This window comes from Leptonychotes weddellii, chromosome 12, assembly GCF_054177405.1.
Source record: "Leptonychotes weddellii isolate Sample4059 chromosome 12, ASM5417740v2, whole genome shotgun sequence".
In the NCBI taxonomy this organism is placed as follows: domain Eukaryota; kingdom Metazoa; phylum Chordata; class Mammalia; order Carnivora; family Phocidae; genus Leptonychotes; species Leptonychotes weddellii.
The window spans coordinates 92,286,485-92,292,028 of record NC_138380.1 but is presented as its reverse complement, the minus strand read 5'-3'; the positions used below and the strand labels follow the sequence as shown (position 1 = coordinate 92,292,028).

At 41.8% G+C, this 5,544-nt stretch overlaps 1 non-coding gene across 1 annotated transcript; it reads left to right on the top strand.

The window, feature by feature from the left end:
• Positions 1-1,813: 1,813 nt before the first annotated feature.
• TRNAQ-CUG (transfer RNA glutamine (anticodon CUG)) lies at positions 1,814-1,903 on the top strand. Its single transcript is given in 2 exon segments — positions 1,814-1,850; positions 1,868-1,903. It is a non-coding gene; the product is annotated as a tRNA-Gln (tRNA).
• Positions 1,904-5,544: the final 3,641 nt, after the last annotated feature.

Sequence of the window (5,544 nt, the reverse complement as noted above, 5' to 3'; positions counted from 1 at the left end):
CTCTTTGGAGATGTGCTGATGGATCCTCGGTTGTGCCGCGTCCCATCTGCAAAGAAGCAACTTCTGTCTTTTGCGTAACTGCTGTCTTTTCTGCGATGTTGTAGCCATTTCTTAGTGATCAGATGAATTTATTAATTTGAAATCATTGTTTTAGGAGGACGATTTCTTGCCACCTCAGACACTGTAAAAGCCATACATCCACGCTTCAAAGAGGAGAAACAGAAGAGATGTTCTCCAACGGTGACATTTTGCCATTTGGGAAAACAGAGATGAACAACATTCTAATCCTTGTACAAGCTTCTGTCTCTTTGCTTGGGGCCTCGCGGCCAGAGCGCACCCAGGACCTGTCCTCCACCTGCTTGTCATCATTGTCCCTGGTGTCCCCCGTCTCCTCAGGGAGGGCCACGGCTGCCACGTATTTTTCTCATGGTCTGTGACATACACTTCATGTGACATTGGCAGGAAGCCGAAGTCACAGGAGAGGAGAAAAGGATACCCCCTGCTTGCATCCCCACAAAGCAGAAGCTTTACTTTCCTATCAGCTCGGCATTTCTTCATCTGGAAAACCATCTGATTTCAACCACATGGATTCTCAAGTTCTGTCCAACTCAAAATATTCATGAATGCATAGATTACAGCTTTACGCGTTCGGGTCCACCTGACAGAAAGGTATGAAATGGGTACAAATTGGGTGTGGGAAATCACGGTAAGTATTGCATCATCAGATTTATCATAGAAGCAGATTCCCCGGTCGTCAACTAGTCACGGAACATGAGTGCCCAGTGACATCGCAGAAACGGTGGGGTGGGGAGCTCCGAGACCCCATCCTTCCGCTGCAGGGATGAGGCAGCAGCAAGAAACCGAGAGAAGCAATTTGTACAGAAGAACCCTGAGACCTCATGGAAACTTCACAGCAACCGAGGGGGTGATTAGTGAGGGACGAGGCTTTGGAGGCTGTTGGAATGTGCTGTGGTGTTTGTGGTCACCTGCTTAGCCACCCCCATGCCCCAGGGTCATGGGCAGGAGTGACCTTCCAGATGGCATCTAGCGAAAGCCTTCAGGACGGGTAGTACTGTGGATGTTCAGGACAGAAGATGGCGGATGGGACAAGCAGAAGAAACCACCAGAAGCCCAGGAAGCAGGAGGCTGATTGTTCTGGGAAGTCTGAAGCATGACACGTGTGCCCAGGGCTAAACACATGCTCGTAACAGAACCGAGGGGACCCTGCCCTTGTGCTCGCGGGACGGGAAGCCAAGGCAGGGTTCTACGTGCTCGGCGCGGTGCTGAAGGGATGCCCTGCTCAGAGCCAATCTGCAAGCACTGGGAGATTCTGTCTTTTGCACCCCAGATGTGACATCAACTCCCCAAGTCACCGTAGACCACTGAGGTAGCAGAAGAGGGACCTCAGTGACCACGCACAGCAGGAATGGAAGCTTTGTAAACAACGGTTTGGAAAAGTCACTCCACAAACGGACGACTACAACCAGCAGTCGACAGTCGACGAGCAGCAAATCCCGGTGCAGGGGAGGACCTGGTCCCCAGAGTTACCACACTACAATATCCACCACACCCAACTGCCACCAAAAATTACACGGCGTACAAAGAGACTGGGAAGTATGGCCCATCCACAGGATCAAAGAAGTGGACGGAACTGTCCCCAAGGAGGTGCAGATATCGCACTTTCAGTCAGCCATGTTAACATGTTCACAGAGCCGAGGCAGCCGCTGGTAAAGAATGAAAGGAAACCAGGGGACCGATGCGTGAACAAACTGAGGACATCGATAAAGAGTGTTATAAAAGGGGACCAAAGGGCGCCTGGGTGGCTCAGTCGGTTGAGCATCTGACTCTGATCTCAGCTCAGGTCATGATCTTAGGGTCGTGAGTTCGAGCCCCACGTTGGGCTCCACACTGGGCGTGGACCTTGCTAACAACAACAGCAACAATAACAAAAACAAAAGAAACAAACAAAAGGAGCCAAACAGAAATTCTGGAAGTGAAAAGCACAGTAGTTGAAATCAAAACTGCTAGAAGGGTTCGACAGCAGATGTGAGCCGTCAGAAGAATCCGTGAAAGCACTAAAATAATCCAGAATGAGGGGTGGCAGGAAAGTTTGTTGGTTCTTCTGGGCTCCGGCCACCCTTCTGTTACTTGCTCTTTAGGACGCTTTCCTCACCCATTGAGAGAATGAATGCAGCCTCACGACTCTGCTCTGGACCTTCCAGCAGAGTCTGAAGACAGAAGACCCGCAGCTTGCTTTATCCTTTGGTTTCTCCAAAGCCCTTCTCTCTAGTAAATAGAGCAACAATTTGTCTTCACAAGGCTGAAGAATATAAGTCATCAAAAGTGAAGCAGCTCAACAAAGGTTAGACACATAAACTAAAAAGTGGGTTGTTCCAAGTTTCAGGCTCTAAGTCTATACTTCTGTAAGAAGCTCAAAAGCCAAGTATTGGCCTGGACCCATTCATACCAGCTATGTATTCAGAAGCAGAACTAATTTAAGTCTGTCAAAGTTTTCCAGAGAATGTTACGGATCGTTCTAAATGAACAGGAAGTGTTTTCTTCTTATGCATCATTATAAGGTGATATAATTGAAAACTTTGTAATTTACATTTTAATATGTTTCTGCTGAACTTGGATCCCTATGATTCATTTAACTTTCTTATACAAAATTTGGAATTTGACAAAATGTAAAATTGTCCATCCAATCCTTTAGAGAAGAAAGTTTGATTAACAATTCCCATTCTTGAATAAATCAGAGAGGGAGATAAACCATGAGAGACTCTGGACTCTGGGAAACAAACTGAGGGTTACAGAAGGGAGGAGGTGGGGGGATGGGGTAACTGGGTGATGGGCACATGTTGTGATGAGCACTGGGTGTTATACGCAACTAATGAATCTTTGAACGCTATATCAAAAACTAATGATGTACTATATGTCGGCTAATTGAACATAATGAAAAAAAAGAAAAAAAAAAACCATTCCCATTCTCTTCTATACTACCAGACAGATACTATGATGATTATAATTGCTTCTATTAACAATTTTGTTAATAAGACGTCCCATATTTTGAGCATTTAGCATGATCTAGGTACTATAACCATTCCAGGCGGACATGGTTTTCTGTAATTCTAACCAAACATGAAAATCAAGTCAATTTATACATAAGGAAATTGAATCTAAAAAGCTTAAGAAATTTGCCCAAGTATACACAGTAGGAAAATTTGAAATCAGATCATCAAAGCCAACGGCCACTCTTTCTGTTAGACTTCATGACCACCACACTCACCTTTAGCATACAGCTGATAATGCAAAGTTCTGAGGTGGAACCTTAGAGACGTTGCTCCCATCAGAAGCAACTGGGTCTGTGCTCTGCACCCATGAATGTTCCAGGTGATCCCTGGGTAACAGTGAGCACAGCCTGGAAGCATGGCAGTCACACAGAACGGGGAGTCAGGGAAATGGGTTAAATTCAGTATCTTGAGCAAACTCATTGAGACAGTTTTCTGTCCCAGTAATGAGACCTCAAAGTATGACTACATGATGCAAGTTTTAAGAGGAAAGAAGATATTTAGAGAGAAATTAATGCACCTAATAACAGTTTGTGGACATTTGGCAATATTAAAAAAAACTTAGCACTAGCAATTTATAATTGTTTGAATGCCCATTAACTTCCACACAAGCAACAGATAGAGAAAGTTGAAGACGGACAGACAACCACCAGCAAGGTGCAAAGGGTGAGTGAGGAAAGATGACACAGCAGTGATAGGCAGTAAGAGGAGAGAACTTTTAGGTACAAGTAGGGAATGACGCTTTCTCAAACTTCACAAACTTTGTTGTGGTTTCCATGAAATTCCAAGCATCAACCACATCAACCATATTTCCGTGTTGGTAATGTTGAAAAAAACATATTAAAAAATTTCCAGAGCTGCTTCTCAAATTACATTTTCACTTGACAATTAAAATTAAATTATTTTATACATTTCCCTTAACACTTCATCATCAAGATGGGGAGACACTAAATGCTGAGATCAGGAACAAGGCATGGATGTCTCCTCTTCCTGCTCTTACTCAATATCATTCTGGAAATCCTACTTAGTGCAGTAAGACAAGAACAGTTAACAAAATATACACATAATGGGAAGGAAGAAATAATACTCTCTTTGTTTGACTCTCTTTGACAATCCCACAGAAACCGCAACTAAAAATCCTGTGACTAATAAATAACACTAAAGTTGTCAAATACAAGGTTAATATACAAAAGTCAATTGCTATCAACTAAAGCAGAAATGACAACTAGACCTTAAAACTAAAAGCACAACATGATTTACATTAGTACCAAAACCACGAAATATTCAGGTATAAATCTAACAGTTTATATATTTATATAAAGATTTAGATTTAGATAAATCTAAATATCTATAACAGTTATACTCAGAAAATTACAAAACTTGGATAAAAGTAATCAAAGAAGATTTAAATAAATGGAGAGATATTTATTCATCATGGTCATAGATAGGGAATTCAAATTGTCAAAATGTCCTTCCTTTTCAACTTGGTCTATAGAGTGAATGCAGTTCCAATCAAAACCCAAAAATCTTTTTTTTTTTTTTTTTGGATATCAGCAAACAGATTCTGAAGTTCACATGGAAAGGCAAAATATTTAGAAGAGTCAACATAATGCTAAAGTACAAATTTGGAAGCCTGACACTCCCCAACTTCAAAACTTAACATAAAAAACTAAATTAATCAAAACAGTGTGGTATTGGTGAAAAAAATAGACAAATATATCAATGGCACAGAATACAGAGCCCCCAAACAGACCCACACAAGTATACTCAGTTGATCTTTGACAAAAGAGAACAGCAACTCCATGGAGAAAGAAGAGTCTTTCCAGCCAACAGTGCTGGAAAAAGTGGACATCCACATGCAAAAAAATGAAGTCAGATGAAGACTTTATATTTTTTACAAAATTCACTCATAATGTATCACAGACCTATACGTAAAATTCAAAATTATACAGCTTCTAGAAGATAATGGAGGAAAAACAAATCTAGGTGACTTCAGTTTTGGTGATGACTTTTTAGATACAACACCAACATCATAATCATGACAAAAATATTTGTAAGTTTGACTTCACTAAATGTAAAACCCTCCACTCAGTGAAAGACCCCAACAAGAGACTGAGAAGACAAGCAGCACACAAGGAGAAAATATTGGCAACATGTATATCTGATAATTGACTGTACCAGAAGTATCCGATGTTTTAAAAACTCAACAGTAAGGAAACGAACAACCCAATGCAGAATGGGTAAGAATATATGGACAGGGCACTTCACCAAAGGATTTGCTAATGGCGATCCATCATATGAAAAGATGTTCCACATTATAGGTCATTAGGAAATTGCGGATTAAAGCTATAATGTGAAAGCAGTCCACATCTATTAGAACGGCAAAAATGCAAAACTGCCAACACCAAATGCTGGTGTGGATATGGGGCAACAGGAGGGCTCATCCACTGCTGGTGGGAATACAACCTGGGGCAGT